Source organism: Vanacampus margaritifer, chromosome 11 (genome assembly GCF_051991255.1).
Source record: "Vanacampus margaritifer isolate UIUO_Vmar chromosome 11, RoL_Vmar_1.0, whole genome shotgun sequence".
NCBI lineage: Eukaryota > Metazoa > Chordata > Actinopteri > Syngnathiformes > Syngnathidae > Vanacampus > Vanacampus margaritifer.
Window position 1 is genome coordinate 13388070 of NC_135442.1, and position 18347 is coordinate 13406416.

Below are 18347 nucleotides of genomic sequence, written 5' to 3' on the forward strand. Positions count from 1 at the left end.
CTGGTTGAAACCCAAACTGGAATCCAAATGTGAAACCCTAATTCTGGATTGAAACACTACTTTCAAACCCTCATTTGAAACCCTTATATTTACAGTTTTTGAAACACTAACCCATAGTTTAACACCCAAATTGGAAACCCTGACTTGAAACTATAACCTATAGGCTTCAAACCCTAACTCGATTCCCTAAATTGAAACTTGAGACCGTAATTTGAAAACCTGACACTTGCTTGAAACATTTTAACCCAGTCTTGAAAACCTCAGTAATCTCAGGATCAAAACCTCAACACAAGGAAAGAAACCCTAATTTGAAACCCGTAACCCAGTCTTGAAACCTTAACTTGAAACTCTAACCCAACTTTGAAACCCTCATTTGAAACCCTAGCACTTGCTTAAAATCTTAATTTGAAAACCTAACCAAGGCTTAAAACTCTCATTTGAAACTATAACCCTTGTTTGAAACCTTAATTTTTAACTCTTGGCCTGGCTTGAAACGCTAAACCGTGCTTGAAACATTAATTTTAAACCCTATGACTTGTTTAACCCTAGTTTGATACCCTGATTTGATAGCCCAAATTAACACCTTGACACAAGCTTCAAACTCTAACTGGAATCCCTAACTTAAAACCCTAACTCGGGTTTGAAACCCTTATTTGAATCCCATACCTTTGCTTGAAACCATCATTTGAAACCATAAGACTTGTTTAAAACCCTAAAACAGACTTGAAACACTGATTTGATATCTTTGCTTAATCTTAACCGAAATTTAAAATCCTAATTCTAAACTTTAACCCTTGTTTGAAAGCTTCGCCCTGGTTTGAAAGTAAGCTCGATATTTTCACTTTTTTTAGAACATTAACCCTGGGTCGAAACCCAATTTCTGACCTAACCTTGACTTCAAACCCACATTTCAAAGACTAGCATGAAACTATCTCCCAGGCTTCAAGAACTACATCAATTAATCTTAAATCGTTAACCTGGTTTGAAACCCTGTCCCTATCCCAAACCCTAATTCGATTAATTCTTACCCACAATGGTTGGTGCTACTTTTTGCATTCCTGATTCTTAAGGCAAGTTCAAGGCACTGAGATCTTTCCCACATAATAATAAGCAGACACTACGCTCCACAACAGGCCTAATACACAATAAGTGAAGCAATATGTGGTTATACCACCGTCTGAATATCACTCTCTCACCCCCATTTTGAACACGTGTGGTCCGCCAAGGTGCGTCATTTCCTCCCTAATTCGAAGCCTCCTTAACACCTTTCACTCCATCTCAACTCCCTCCCAAAGAAACGGCTGCTTCACATCAGGTTGGTGTGGTAAAAAAAAAAATGTGCGGATGGGGAGCGTATGCGCTGAAAATGAGCCGCATGTGTGATTGATTATGAAAATAAAATTGTGGCTCACGGCAATCAGAGCTCCCGGTGTTGGATTAACATGATTCTTGGGGCGTGAGAGAACATGCGTGCCGATCATCAGCATCACTCACATTGAAATCACAGCTGCACTGTTAAGCACATTGCAGGGCCTGAAAGTGATGAAAAGCAACCCTCGCGGATATCAGACGGCAGGAAAGGAGGCCTATAATTGACATTTTGATCGTAGTATTTTACCACCATTATTGGTTCTAATGGAAAATATTTTATGAGTAATATGCATAGTAAATGTGTTTTCTCTTTAAACCCCACCGTAAACGTCACCTTTACAAATGCCCAGTTTGCTTTGCTCTTGTCATCTACATGTCACAGTAGTGGTCACCGAAACTAAATATTTATAGAGTGGTAAAGTTTTTCTGAAGATTTGATATTTAATGTACCTAAAGAAGGGTCCGCTTAATGTTTACAGTAAGATCATACTTTTTGGCTCAAATTAATAACTGAAATCCGCAATATAGAAACAGGATGCTTGAGAATAGGTGTAGTTCCACAGTCGACCACTAGATAGCGTATTTTAGTACTAGATTTTTTTTGCTGAGGATGATTGAATTTCAGCAGTAAAAAGTTCATATTTTGTCCAGAATGAATTTGATAACTTCATTTTTTTTTCTTGTACAATTAATAACTTTAAAAATATTTTTTTTTACTCACTGTCAACTGAAGATGACATCACTTGTGCTAAGGAAGTAGGTAACTTGTTTTCTGGGTTTGGTCAGCAAACTGATCCATGATTGGTCGTTACCCACTTCTTCAGCACAGGTCATGTCATCTTCAGTCAACACCGAGTCTGAAAAAAATTAGTATTTTAAGGTATTAAGTGTACATGAAAAATAACGAAGTTACCTCCAAGAAAAAGAAAAAAAACAAGAAAAAAAAGTTAATTTTGGCTGTCACACCTAAACTAAACGTTGTAGACTCCAAATGTTTGCTGTATTTGGTGTATTTTAGCATCCTGAAGATGATTTTAGCATTAATTTCATTGTGCTTTTGCTCATTTTGAAGATTTTGACAGTTTCACCTGAAGTGTACAATCGGGGGCTGAAAACGCATTTAAAGCAATAAAAAGTTCATTTTGGCTCTCACACCAAAAAAAATAATAATAATAAAAAAATAAATAAATAAAATAAAAATAACGAAGTTACCAAATTCATTCTGGACAAAATATTCACTTTTTACTGCTGATATTCAATCATCCTCAGCAAAAAATCGAGTGAGCTGAAACACTGTACTTCCTGTTTTCAATCTTCGTCTTTAGTCCAATTAACACAGTGTCAAACTAAAATACTAAAATACGCCATCTAGTGGTTGACTGTAGAATTACACCTATCCTCCCATAATTGGGAGGCAGGACAAAATAGTTATGAACTGAACGAAACAAATCTGATGAGGGTACATGCCAATAATTTGGAGTACTTTACACATTTTTTAAAAAATTATTTGGAAATCCCAAACTTAGACTTATCAGAAAAGACGTGCCCGAAATTCCAGATGATCCACAGAACAAACACGGGAAGCAGACGGTGTTACTTTTGTGCCTGATGAGTCATGGAGTGTATGTCTGCAACCTCACGCGTCTCCAGATGAAGTATGTCATGCCTAAATCGGGACACCTCCGAGAAGAAGCAATGAGGTGTCTTCTGGGTGCCGTTTGTTTACTGAGGACGGAGCACATTCCGACTTTGACCCAAAATGGCAGCAAAAGGCCGAATTTACACCGAGGTGTGCGCCGGCACGTAACACGGTCAGGAATGTGTGTGTGAAGAGGCTCAGCAGGACTCTCAAAATAAACATGACATCATCGGATATACATGTCTGCCACTGCCGGTGACGTGAGCTTGTCTAATGGTTCGAGATGTTTGGGGGGGGAAAGGACAGCGGTATTAATGCAATGACGTGTGGAAAGCAGGAAGAGTTGGATAAGCGGGCCCCCGGCAGGAATTTAGGAAACACGCTCCCCAATGGCCACTTTAAGAACATGTGCCTTAAAGTCTATGCAAGCAGTCGAGAGCATAATAACGCTGCTTTGATTACTATCGAGTGGAAATAAGACATTTGCACATAAAAATCCATTTTTTTTTTTTTTTTTACTTTATGAATCAATTCTGGCTACAACTGCGTTGTTGTGTTCCTTTTTGTTGAATGTAGAGACCAAAAAAAAAAAAAAAAAAAACATCTGGCCAATGTCATCCACAGAATTTTTTCTCGCCGTATCTCGTGCATTCTGAACATCCTGCAAGCTCCAAAGTGAATCCACCACGGGATTGTATTGTGTACAATAACTAAGAGCCCGAAAAAATATGTATGCCACACAAAAACACACAAAAAAGATAGATTAAAGGACTAAATAATTAATTGAAATAAATAGCTGTAGTTTGAAGGAGGCATCAAATTGAGTGGAAGTTTCATTTTTCCTTTGCGGAACAAAAAAGTCTACAGTAATTTTTCCAAACTTATATTAATATAGGGGCCACTTAAACCCAAATTTGATCTAAGGTGAGCCTGACCAGTATTTCCATAGCCTAATAAACTAAAAAAAATCTATATATATATTTCCTGGGTTTTTTTTTCAAACTAATTGCAGAGTAATCATCAGATCCTGAGTAAACAAATTTCAGAATGTTATTTAAGTGGTCGTCTTTGCACCCCACAGTGGACAAAATTAGCAACAAAAGTTAATTTTGGTGAAAAACTGCAGTTTGTATTCTCGGCTCAATGGACCCCCCGACAGGCCGGTTGTGGCTAGTGATGGGACGAACAACACTGGCGCGCCAGCACTGTGCCGAGTGCGCAAGTGTGAAACCCCGTATCGGCGCGTGTATCGCTTTAATAAAAAAATCACGTGACCGAAACAGGAAGTGTGTCGTTTGGATGTGCCACGCCAAATTGTATTTATAGGTAGACAAACTGTATCAACATGTTGCGTGTTTGTTGGATGGAGATTAAACTGTTTGCTGTTGCTGTAAATTTACCTGTACCTGTGCCTGTTGGATTTTTGTTTGCTTCCACTCATGGATCGTTCTAGAACATTTTCACAAGTCTGGAATCGTTTTGATCAGAGAAAGTATCCACACCTTTATCAACGGGCACTTAAATATTTATGCACGCCAGCTTCCTCTGTTCCCTGTGAACGAGTGTTCTCTAAGGCAGGGGAACTGGTGTCCAAGAGGAGAAATCGCCTTGGAGCAATCACACTTCAAAAACTTTTGTTTTTCAATAAAAATGTATGACAGAATCTGTTTTTAGTGTGTTATTACATATGGTTTAAAACTTTTAACAAAATCCCATAAAGAAGTTAAACATTTGAACTTTTATTATTTATTTTATTTTATTTTATTATATTAATCTTATTTTATTACATACAAATTTGCTATATTTTACAAGCCAACTCATATGAGCATCTAATAAACAACTTAACTCAGCAAGCAAATGGACCAACTGAAATTATACAAAGATGGGATCATATTTTAAGTAAAAGACTAGCAAGTGAATAAATAAAATTTATTAAATGTATTTTATAAATATAAATTCATAAGCTAATATTAAGGTTTACAGCATGCACGTTTTACCATCTTATTTTCATTCTGTTTATCTGCAATGATTTTAGATCTACAGCAGAGGTCACTATTGAGTGACCAACACAGTGTCAATACAGTTTGTGTAATATGTCAATACACTCCTTGAGGTATCATCGTCCCATCACTAGTTGTGGCCCATGTGCCGTATGTTTGACACCCCTGGCCAAGAGCACCTGCTTTTTCTCCTCTGGAAAATCACAGGTGGTAGCAAATTGGAGCTGAACTTTGACGTTTTTATTTTATTGTAATTTGTACTGGTGGTGTGGCTCAGTGGTAGAGCTGTTGTCTCCTAACCCAGAGGTCATGGGTTTGATCCCATGCCACTGTGACCACGTCGAAGTATCCTTGAGCAAGATACCGAACTCCCATTTGCTCCTGATGCTGTGTCATCAGTAGGTGAATTTAAAAGTATTCTTACTTTTTATTGTTGGAAGCACATTGATCAAAATAGTCTGTCCAATTGTAACGCCCCCTCCTTAGCAAACCAGGAAGTAGGTACTAAGAATTGGATTGAAAAATGAACGAAACGATCTCATTCCTGAACTTAAAAAAAACAAACACATGCAGTTAACAGTTTAGCCTTGGTGGAGGTCTGTTTGAGCATCAATGTAAGTCATTCCTTGACATCAAACACTAAGTTGGTCTTTTAGCATCTTTGACTTCACTGCTTTGCTTTTACAGCCTAACATTTTACAAGCATTTTCCGGCAACTTTGTGTTGATCCTTTTTTTTTTTCTTCTGGAAAGCTCAGTATTGTTCATTCGGTAATTTTACCTATTTGACATGTCATCATCATTGCTCTCTCTTTTTTTTTTTTTCATAAATTTTTATTTTGTATGTGGGTGAGTATATGCATGTGTGTGTGTGTGTGTGCGTGTGTGTGTGTGCATGTGTGTGTGTGTGTGTGTGTGTGTGTGTGCGTGCGCGCATGTGTGCGTGCGTGCGTGTGAGTGTGTATTCATTAGTTCACCTAAAACCTATTAAAAAATCCCATACCGTTCACCTAAACCGAACACTTCAGAATCCAGCTAGAGTCGTGAGGTTGTCAGGAGACCCGAGGAAGGATCAAAGAAAAGAAAGGAAAGTGAAATCCAGCACCGACCAGACATTACCTACTACCCAGCCGGTTACCAACCAGAGTCTTTCACCAACCCCAGAAACATCTAAATTCCAACAAATTAGGCAGACCTTCTTGTTGATTCTAAATAACCTTCGCACGCTCCACTTTTGGTTTGGCATGACATGGCCTTCAACATTGCCAGCACACACACACAAAAAAAAACAAATTTAGCGTCAAGGTTGAAGGAAACTGCGCAGGCCTACAAATGTCAAAACATAAACAGACACATTTTGTAACAGCTTGTCTGCTGTATCTATTGCCAAAGATAACCTAGAAGTTATTTTTACACTTAAGAATGAACGTTTCCTTCGTATTTCTTTTGTCAGGCTATCTAAGTTAACTTCCCCAACTAATAATAAAATAACATTGCTATTAAATGAAACGTGTCCTTGAACGTTCACATGTGTACAGTATGCTCTTGTGAGGTCCACTGAAATAATTGATGGAAGTCATTCAAGCTCCCGTTTTTTTCCCAAATCCTCCACAGATCACATGTTTCATGTTTACGTGTATCGAGCGCACTCATTTATGGGCCATCAAGCAGACTCGTGCTGGCTTAACCTTGGAAACGACCCAATAAAGATAAGCTCGCTGCGGTAAACCACACATCATGGCTTCCATATGGAGTCAGCTGGGATCGCCCTCAATCAGGTTTGCTGTTTCAGTGGCGGGCGGGCGGGTGGGGGAGGGGCTTCTTCAAAGGAAACATACAAGTGTGAGAAGTCAGGTAGTATGTTTTTTGTGTGTGTGTTTTTTTTTTAAGTTGGCTGCTGGGAGATTCTTGACCTTCTCTGGTTCTGACAGGTTAGGATGAGAGGATTTTTCTGTCCAACTGCCATACTTGGAAGACCTGGTACAAATCGCTCTGTAAACAGCAGGAACGTGTGTGTGTGTGTGTGTGTGTGTGTGTGTGTGTGTGAGAGAGAGAGAGAGCTGGAATGCTGTGATGTGCAAGAGTGATGATGTCATAACCTTAAAGTCTCTTCTTAGCTACATTCTTTCAAAGCGCAGAAGCGTTCAGTCATCACTAGCTTCTTGTTTTAATGGGCTACTTTGACAGCAGACTTTTTGGACAGTAAATATTAGGGAACTGAGCAAAAAAGCAAACAAACTTGGGGGCCTTTTACACAACATTGATGGTGACAGGTGGCCATCGCCAAAATCATAAAAAAAAACAACACTATATCCAATATGAACATAATGGTTTTTTACAACAACACTTACCTATATTTACAATTTAATAGTTACTAGTGGATTAATTTTTAATGATTGTAGTAAAAAAATTAACAAAAAGCCTCCGCTCGTTGTTCCATTTGAGCACTCGCGGTAACTTTCACGGCCTGGAGCGAAATCATGACGGCAATATTTCATCCGCGGTGGAAATACAAAATGTTTGTAGTCTGTATATATATGGTGTATTTTTGACAATGACGCTGACTGGCTGTCAGGCATCTGGTTGTCTTGCTGTTAAAGGAGGAAATAGATTTTTTATCGATATGTGAAAGCTTCTGTGCATCTCCCGATTCCGATTTCTGGGTGTGCGATTCGATCCAGAATAGATTTTTGATATTTGATTAACAATTGTTTTTGGTTCAATTTATAGATGTTCAAGGAATTGTAATGATCTACTCCAGTCTGACTTGCTAATGCTACCTAGTGCGCTACTCGCGGCACTTTTATCACTCAAAAGAACGGCTCCACGCTGCAAAAAAAAAAACAACTTTTATTGGAATAACTTGATTGTGGCTTTTTCCTTCTACTCTCTAATGTGGCTACAACTTAACAGTGTATCAGACCGCGTGAAACCACACTGCCCCTAAGTGGCCAAATCCAGCGCTCCCAATAAAGGCAATTTGAATCAAATCGATTTTGGGACATTTAAAATCGATTCTGAATCGTACGAAATGAGACTATTAGACAGCACCAATTCACAGACAGGGGATTTAAAATAGAGAAGTGTTTACTTTCATTTGAAGTGAAAAACAACAAGGTGCCTATTAGAGCAGAAGAGTTAGTGATCTGCAGCACATTACAATAACAAGTCGACTTGGGTACATTTCCTGAGCCATTCTACCAAAATTGCTCAATTCAGAGTTAAAAAATAAATAAAAATACTAGCATGTTTTTTTTTTGTTGCTGTCGCATATATCGCGTACAGTATGTGCCATTTTTAGGCGGCTGGCGCATGGACCTAATGGTGAGGATTTGGATCAAGATGCAGATTCGTGTACAGGTGTGAATAATATGTAATAATAATAATATCGGAAGCACTCTTAATCATAGGCTGCTAACTAATAAACAGATGGACGTAAATTATTTCTACTGCATTGAGAGGCTTTATACAAACAAAATCTTGAAAACCCCTTGCTCCAAAACTTCAACCCATATTCACATTCTATATGTTTCTTTATGGAATCTCCATAACTTTGATAGAAGGCTTTCTACTCAATTACAAATGACAGGCGTACACGGTAGTAACACATCAACATGCCAGAAGGCACCAAGCTGAATCATATTTTACGCAACTCCACAGCCTCTAAACTAAAACAGATCCGATTTGCTGAGAACCACTTGATGCAAAACATGTCCTGCTTCAGGCTGCGTCCACTACAAGCAATCGGTCCCATCTGTAACTAAAAGCAGATGCACGGAGATGTTCTCGCACACCGAGGCCCTAAGTAAAGCAGAAAAAAAAAATAAAAGCAGCGCGCATGAGTCGAAACACACGTGCATGGGATGTAAACATGAGAGAAAGGCAAATGAATGCCAGACATTGTGAAATGCTCTCAGATCAAATGCACTGTACTACCCTCGTGTAGGTCTACTACATACCATGCAAGAGTGTCAAATGCACAGAAAGCTGTGGACAAAGTTAACAAATACTTTTTCTTTGATTGTTTGTTGATCAGGGCAATATTTATTGCTCCCTATCATTAGGTCAGAGGTGCAAGCGTTTTCATTTGAAGGCCACATAGAGACAAACGGAAGCGTTGGAATTCTTTTGAATTGAAGTTATTAAACGCATTGAAATCAACCAACAAGCAATTATATATTTTAGTTGTACTGAAAAACTTTCTATTAAAAATGATAAGACAAATAGTTGAGTATTTTCAAGATTTTGGGGTGGCCTCTGCCCTGGATGCCACTAGACTAGATCCACCCCTGCACTGAACTGTGACCAAATCTTATTTCCACATTCAGACCAAAACAACACTGTAAAAAATAATTCATAAAATAACCGGATTTCGACGTTTATTTTTTATTTTTTGAAAGATTTTTACTACATTTTAAAAATATGCTTTAATTTTCAAAAATAGACTGTGATCTAATATACTGAATGTAAAATAACATGGAATCACTAACTGTGAAACACACAATATTTCTGTATTTGTTGTTAAAATATGTTCACAAATGCATCTTAATTTCACAAAAATGTGTCTGTTATTAAAGGAAAAAAACAGTAAAATGCAACTTTAAAACTCTGGGACTGGGGGGGGGGCATTTTTAATTACTGAGAAATTAAATAGTACTAATGTCATTTAAAATGTGAAAATGTAAACATTAAAAACAACCTGAAAATAAGGTAAAATCGTGTTGAAATTACAACTGCAAACGGTATTTTAATTATGGGGGGAAAATACTGTTTTTTTATGAGAAGTAAGAATAAGTTTCTGTTATTTCAGTGCATTTTTTTGCCGCCCCAGTTGCCGGAAATTTGCCGTTTTGTTTTTGTTGTTGTTTTTTCACAGTGATGCACAAACTGCAGTAAGCTAACAATTTTTTTTTTTAAGTTACCTGAGAATTATTCATGTTCATAAATAGGGCACCCTAACCCTAACCTTTTTTTTTAAACTTGTCTTGTGGAACATGTCAAATGTCATTTTTAGTATTTAGCCGGCCGCTGAAAAATTGATGGTGGGCCACAAATGGCCCCCAAGCCGTAGTTTGGATACCAATGGAATAGTCCATGAGTTATTTACAGTTAAATAAAAACATGCACTGATGTGCCATTTAACGTATAATTTTTCCAAATCCGGTTGATGGATGATGAGATGAGGACAGAAGCATCACTGTCGTTGCTATGGTGACTCAAAATCCCTGACAGTGTGTTTTTATGTTCTCAGCGCTAATGTTGATGCTAATGCATGAGGGTTAAAATGTTGCTAAAATAAAGGTTTGATGGTGGCCACGGTGTCACCCTCAAACTTGGCTTGAATGTAATTGAACACTTCAACACTGTAGAGTGAGCCAGGGAGCAGAAAATAACAATTTGTCCATGCTGTTATGTTACCCTCACAGTCTCTAACGCTGTTACAAAGCAATCACTGCTAACACATCCACTTAGACGTCAGTAACGTGTTCAACATGTCAGCGGCTCCGTTATACGAAGCGGGACATTGGGCAGAACCTCACGAGTCAGCGCCCGAATCCTCCAATGCAAAACCAACCCTGCAAATGGGAAAATTGTTTTAGGGAATTTCTCAGGCATCGAATTGGCTCCAATCCACTCAAGTGGGGAGGGGGCGGAGGACGAGTGAGAAAAACGATGGTATGTCATCTTATTTCGTACAATACTTCATTACAACGTTACAATTGACAACAAACAACAATCGGTGACACGTTGGCCAAATTCCAAGCTGAGGCCCCTTCAAAGTCCCCGAAGAAGAAAAAAATGCAGCCGGCCATTTGACTGGGGGTCTTTGACCCCTCCTAATCAGTTCCTCCATCTGCATCACATCTTGACCAGTCACATGACCCTCCCGGGCTCATCCTGTTGACCTTTCGCCTTCGATGAGGTCATTAGAAGGGATTTAAGGGTTGAGAGAACATGCTTTTAATATAAGGCTCATGTTGATAAGCACACTCTTCCTTTGTGTGCTGCCACGTCTGCATCAAAAGCTACTTTGTTAACTCATTAAGAAAGACTCTAATCATTGCACCTTGAAGGGGTGGGGGGGGGGGGCTTTCCTGCCCGAACTCCTACAAACACACACCCGCACACACTGGTGCTCCACCCAAAAGCATCTGACCGCAGTTGGACACTGCTGCATCTTACAGAGGAGAATTCTCGGAAAAAAAATGTTGTAATGTGGCAAGAAAAAGTTCCAATATTACAATCACTGGGAATAAAGTTAAGAGTTTTTGTAGTTCTTTCTTGGAACTAACAACAACAAAATTACAGTCACATGAAAGTCTTCCTACTGTTGATGTATATTAAAAGTTAAACTTGACAAAACCCCCAACAGTCCTCATTATGCATGCTGCTGCCGTCGGGCTTGAACCTTTTTATTTTTATTTTATATTTATTCACAAATCTACTTTTGCTCAGTCCACACGTGTGGCTGTCATTTTTACGACTTATTGACCAATCTAAAGTGATGAAAATGGCTTTCTCTCTTTGTTGAAGAAATGTTACTGGTTGAAAAAAACGCCATTTTGGGGGTCTCCTGAATTTTTTTTCTAATATATCGAGTTTTTCTCATAGTGCTGTATGTTTAAACGTATTCTTGTAAAATTACATTAGCGTTTTTTTCCCCTCAGATTTCCACTTTATTCTACAAAAAAACTTTTTCTCTTAATATTATATCTTTATTCTTCTAAAATAAAAAATATTCATTTTTTTTATTTATTCATTAATTAATTTAATTAATTTATTTATTTTATTCACATTAAAAATGAATACTTTTAATCATAAGTCACATCTAATTTTTGTCAATTCTTTCTCATGCTATTTATTATCATAAAAAACACTGTTTTCTGCTAATACTACAAATTATTTTTTCTCATATTTTGACTATATTGTCAGAAAATTACGATTTCTCAAAATTTGTTACATTTCTCATAAAATCATTGTTATTATTATTATTATTATTATGACATTGGTCCCTTTCTTGTAATACGACACTTTTACCCTTGTAAAATTACATTTTCATCCTTTTTAAAAATGACTGCTTTGTTATGGAGCGCCACAGTGAGGCACTGATTAGGACGTCCGTCTCACATTTCTGAGGTGCAGGGTACGATTCTGGCTCTGGCCTTCCTGTGTGGAGTTCTCACCATACCTGCGTGGGTTTACTCTGGGGTGCTCTGGTTTCCTCCCACATTCCAAAAACATGCATGGTAGGCTGATTGACCACTGTCAACATAGCTGACTTGTTTGTCATCTAGTGGATGCAGCTCCCCTATTTTCCCTTCAAATTCAGCGTAGAAGAGGCTCGGTCTACAAAGTTACATTCTAATCTACTTTGTCGCGATCTGCCAAATTTCCAAACATGGTAAACTAGACTTGCCCTGTCACGATAATGAAGATGCGCCAGTTTTTACGCCGAGCGGACGTGTGTGTATGTCTACGAAAATCGTACCGGTAACCTATCATCTTTCTTCTCATAAAATGCCCATAATCTCATAAAATTTGAACTTTTTTCATGATTCTTGACTTTTACTATTAAAAAGAAAACATTTTTTTCCCTGGGAATATTCACATGGCTCTCATACTTCTTCATGGAATCTGAGTTGGCGATTTATTTCTTAGCCAAAGACGTGTCCATGGACTGATGCATACGCTATGTGCAGTCTGCAGTACAAGAGAGACAATGTGTTGTGATGTCATAGAATAGTCATGAATGTGGTGGGTGTGAGAGCGAGCGTCTAACTTTGTCAAAGCACTTGTTCCCTGTGAGAAAAAGGCCCTGTTCACTTGAAGAACGCTGGTGAATGTGCAGCAGTGTGACACAGGATGTCGGCTGGAGGAAGCCATTCTTTCTCCAAAGAGGAAGGCCTCTTCCTTTGCCTTTTATGCTCACAAAGACAAGAAGGGGTTGGGTCGCCTCCTCAGGAGGGTTCTGCTATCTGGAACGCATGAGGACGGCAAACCAGTCTGCGCCACTTCTAGAATATTCTCACTAGTCTACAACTGGAACTTTTCGTGATTCATCGGTTCTAAAAAAAAAAGTCTGACTAAAAACAAATGAAAACTGAAGGAATTTTGCCCATACGAAATAATTAAATACATTTCAGACATAAATATGTTCTTGATGAAATGGATGAATTAACAATGAACATCACTTTTAGTAGCTAACAGAGCAAGTGATGAGTGAGCAAAGTGAAGTAAAAATAAAAACAAAAGTGGACAGCTAGAACATTAGCATATAGTCGCTAGCTACATGCCAACTAGCTCTCGCCGCTATATGCATTATAGCTCATTATCAAAAGGTGGAGTCTTTCCTTTGTTCAGCTTTTCAGTAACATTAGAGGGTTACTTGCTTTTTTACATGTCTTTTTAAAGAAGATATTTGTAGTTCTTTTAACTTTGTTAGACAATATTTTGTGGCAGGTGCATGTTGTTAACCTAGGGTTGCCACCTTGGATTTGTGAGAGAAAAAAAGGGGCACCTGACCAAGATCGGCCACTTAACAGTCAGGCTTGAAATTATTCATACCCCCTGCAAATTTTGAATATGTGGACATTTTAGCATGACGAAATCCCCAAACACACAGCAAAAATGGTTAAGAAAATGTTTGCGGACGAAAATATTTTTTACAGTGGCCCAGACAGTCCAGACTTCAATTCAGTTGAAAATCTGTTGAGGGAACAAAAGATCAGGGTGATGACAAGAAGAGCTTTATTGCTAAAGATGAATGGGCAAAAATATCAGCCGAGTCATGCAAAAAGCTGATCAGCAAATATAGGATGTGTTTTATTTGCTGTAATAGCCAATAAAGGCTTTTCTATTGATTTTTGAGGACAAAGGTACGAATAATTTGGGACGTGCCGCTTTTTGTTCAAATGTATATAAAAGTTGAGAATCTTTTTTCCAGACAGAGAGACTGTAATGCAATGTATGTCTGAACTTAGTGTAAAGTTCATTATTCAGCTAGTCACACACTCTAAAAAACAATAAGGTACAAACACAACGTGGCAACGTGTATTGTACTATTCTAGAAAAACCTCACCCACAATTACGTACGTACGGTTCTATAAAAAGCCACCATGTGATACAAGTGTCGATATACAGTACATAGGTTGCCTTCTTGTTTTTTTTGTTCAAATTGATGGAAAAATGTATGAAAATCCCGCTGTTCTTCTCTACACTCTTTCGTCGTGACTCACCGACTTCCCGGGCTTCCGTTAGAGGAGGACTGAAATTACCGTAATGACAGTACTTTTTCTGTAAAGCTCAAGGGCTTAGTTTTCAGACACAGTTGCAGTTTTTCAGATAGCTCAAATGGTGCCAGAGTTATGGTAATCCAAAGTGCACCTACGGAAATGTGCCGCCGGTGGCACGCTTGGTAAAAAGCGTTCCACGATAGCGCAGGAGACATTTTTAGACTACAGAATTAATAAAATCAAATTCGCCTTTGGCATTCTTGCTGAAAAACGCGACAAATCGTGTCCTGGGAGAGATTTTTATTTATATTATATTTTTTTACAGCTGGTGAAAAAAGAGAACAATTCTGGGAAAAACTGGACGGGTGTCAACTCTAAGTTAACCACATCTTTTATAAGCACCTGTAAATGTTGCACATTAAACTAAAAACAGTGAGAAAACAGGAAACCAGCAGGAAGTTGTTTCAAAGGAGCCTTCTTATCCCAAGATCCTCTCCAAAACACTTGTGATGATAACCATCTACAGCCCGAAACAACTCTCTATTGTTATTTCCCTTCCGTATCACTTATCATCTGTGTCACTGTGACGTCATGTCACCGTTTGAACCTGCAAATTGTCTGACACGCTCGTTTCATCGCAACACGTGTTGTCAGATCACTTCATAGACCAAACAGGCGGATCTCCTCACGTGAGCCGTGTCATGTGACCTTCCCGACTCATTTCCTGCGCGGAAGTGGTCCGATTAAGCTTTCGAAGGAAAAACAGCGCCGTAGAGGGTTGGGGTTGTCGGGAGCCTGCAGCAATGACAGGTGGAAAAAGCATCTGCTCTTCCTGAAAGGTTCAAAGTGAATGAAGCACGTGCATTCTTGGATTTTGGGAAGTAGAGTCAGAGTTGACTCTGGCTTTGCCATCAATCCATGAGTGGAGGAATGATGGTCATAACAGACTTGGACTATGGCTTGGAGGGGCAAGGATGGGAACATGATGCGTGTCTTGTCCGTTTTGGTCATACGTTTTCAACTATCTGCACATCCCACTTACAAAGATACAACGCGCCGTAGCTCAGCCGTTGCTAGCACCCGTCCCTGACATTGTAAAACAGTATATAAAAGGACAGATACAGTTTAGGGTGGTGCACAAAATATTGAGTGTTAACTTGCATTAGCCAATATTAGAGATTTCAAGGACGTGTTTATTAATTATTTTTTTTTTTAAATAAAGCTTCTTTTTTTACCACACTACAACATAGACTAGTAATTTGAGGGGGGAAAGGAGATTGTTGTCACATGTACAAATCAATACTTGCCAGAAACTCATTCTCGCATTCTCATTTTTTCATCAATTTTCGATGGGCCTACAGTTCTTGGTAATATCACTGCCATATTTTCTCCATATTAACTGTCTTTGCAAATTCCTTTCCATCGTTCTCCATTTGATTGCTTTTTTTTTTTTTAGCCAAAAGTATTTGTCATACTATTTTTTACTGAAATTATGACTTTGTATTGATAACGTACAGAGCATACGCAATTGAGTTAGGTCGCCACAGTAAAAACAAAACTCCTCCGTGAACCCAGGACATCCTGTATTACCATTAAAATTGTGTAGACGTCGTAAACTAAAATAGTTTCAGGCTCAAGGGGGGGAAAGCTAAGGAAAAAAGTGAAAACATGTTTTTGCTTGTCTACCCATATGTTAGTTTAATGGAAATTAATTGTTTTTTTTGTTTTTTTTTGCTAAATCCGGCTAACTAATGAGCAAACCAATGAGCGTAAAAAAACAAAACAATGCATCAAATACTTAAGTGAACCAAACTGTTCTGTGTTTACGTCGATCTATTCTATACATTACAATCACACAATGAGCTATATATACACACAGCTGATTTGTCCTCTTCAAACCATACACACTCAAACCATGCCTTCATTGCATGAGCGTAGAAAATCAATGTTATGGTTCATATCAATCTTATAGTTAAGCAACCAGATTTTTTTTTACTGTCTTTGTGTGTGAGTGGCTTTCTGACTGGGTGAGACATGCGCCACAATTGACACTTTCAGAGAGATATTAGTGTAACAATAGGTTTATCTAGTGGTTGTGGTATGCTGTCCTCACATTTGTTTCCATTTTTAGCCAATTAAGCAGCAACTTAATACTGAGCGCTAGAGTCTATTATGCTAATATTATAGCTAGTGGGTGTGAAAAAATAGTGATAAATAATGTGGCTAGTCATAGAATGTACTGGAACTGCAAATTCAAGAACATTACAAAACGTTTGCTGTGGAAAACTTGAGTAGACCTTCTTTTTTTTTTTTTTTTATCTTGCACCTGTCACGGTGATGGAAGTTTGCCGGGAACAGCTGAAATGGGCTGCGGCCAAAACTTCGCTCTTTGTGCAAAAATGCAGCATGTCGTAAATCCGTCATCTTTATTATCATCCGTTTGTTACAACAAATGGACGCGCAGGTCAAGAACTGTGTAGGTGATTTGCTACAGGGGTGTTATTGCGTTCCATCAATTTTGCGTCTCAACGCATTGTCGCCTATCTTTTCCATCTCCATCAGCTTCCATCTATGTGTGAGAAAGCATCTGAACTGCTGTCAGCGTTCTGACGTCTCAGTTTACCCGGTGACCATAAAAACAGTGTAACTTCAGGAAAGCCACCGATCCGGAGTGTAACAATTGAGAGAGATAATGTGCAAGAAATATTAGCCTTGGATCAGAGAGGAGTTTTGTGTGTGAAAAGTAGAACACAGCTGTGACAATTCTCAGCGAAGCGCTTGGACCACAGGGAAGCCTTTGGCGGCAGTAGCCCGATCCATAAAAATTTGGCTGTGGAGTTGCGGATGAGGAGCCAGAGGGTCACAGGTTTAAGGACCGGAATGGACCATAGAATTAAAATCTACTGTATAACGGAATGTATGGCGTTCCACAGGGTTCGATTCTGGGGCTCCTGCTGTTTTCATTGTATCTGCTGCTTTTTGGGTTCCATCTTAAGAAAACAATGGTGGTTGTTTTAAAGTGCTTTATAAATATACATTTCAGTTGAGTGATGCGAGCAATTCCAGTCCCCACGTCTAGCTAGCTAGCAAAACTAAAGGAACACTTCCTTAAAATGCGTGGAGATTAATTCGCTTTTTGCCCATTGTTAGAAGCCAAGAAAAACATTATAGATATTTCTGTTTAAACATTTTAAATAATTTAACGTACAATGTACAGTGATCACAGCTAAGTTGCTGTTTGTGATGAGTTTCAATGGGAAAAACCTTTATTCTAAGACAGAGGCAATTCGAAACAGGACTTCATCATGCTATTTAATCCTCACTAAACCCTGACAAGAGCACACAGACAGACTGTAGCCGAAAAATGGGGCCATACCTGCCACACTGCTTGAGCATAAGGGTCAGAGGAGACTTATCTTTGTCGCCAACGAGCGCCTGTCAAAATACAAAGCCAAGCCACACAATCGCAACTCTTCCAAATGTAGGCATTTTTACAACAGAGGGTCAGGAAGGTTGCGCCTTCCCAGGTTGCAGTGCTTGGCTGGTGGCCTGTCACAGTGAGAAGGCCAGCTGTCGTCTCAGTGGGAGCGGAGGGCTTGTTTCCTTCATCCTGAGGATGAGGTGCTAACCCAAACTACAAGCCTCTGCCAACGTTGGCCCACCAAGCTGCGGGTCTCACGGATTTGACCATCTTGACCACGCATTCCGCAGGTTGCGGGAGGATTAGTAAATGTCGGAACTTCCCGGTCCAAACCAGAAGTTGAGGCTTACGTTTCCCACCAGCGAGCTACTGGATAAACTTCCAACTCATCCCACACACAAACTCCCTGCAGGAATCTGCTAATCGCCTAAACTGGAATCCTCCTCCTCTTTCTCCTCAAGGACTGGACTCATTGTGGCCACGTTAAGTGACCACCAAGGGAGAGGAACTATTCTGGTGGTGAAATTCATTCAGGATCAGGTTTCACAAACGAAGAAAATAAGAGCCAAGATCCTGCTAGCAACCAGTTAGAACCGGGCAGAAGGTTAAAGAAAGGACAACTTCCATTATCTTGCATGATTGCCTTTCCGAAAGTCAGTCGGCTCAATCTCTGCTAGCGAGGTT

General features: G+C 39.1%; 1 protein-coding gene across 1 annotated transcript in view; it reads right to left on the reverse strand.

Annotated features, from left to right (window-relative positions):
* The window catches only part of col4a1 (collagen, type IV, alpha 1), a 40509-nt gene that overhangs the window by 19187 nt on the left and 2975 nt on the right, over positions 1 to 18347 (reverse strand). The window lies entirely within an intron of this gene.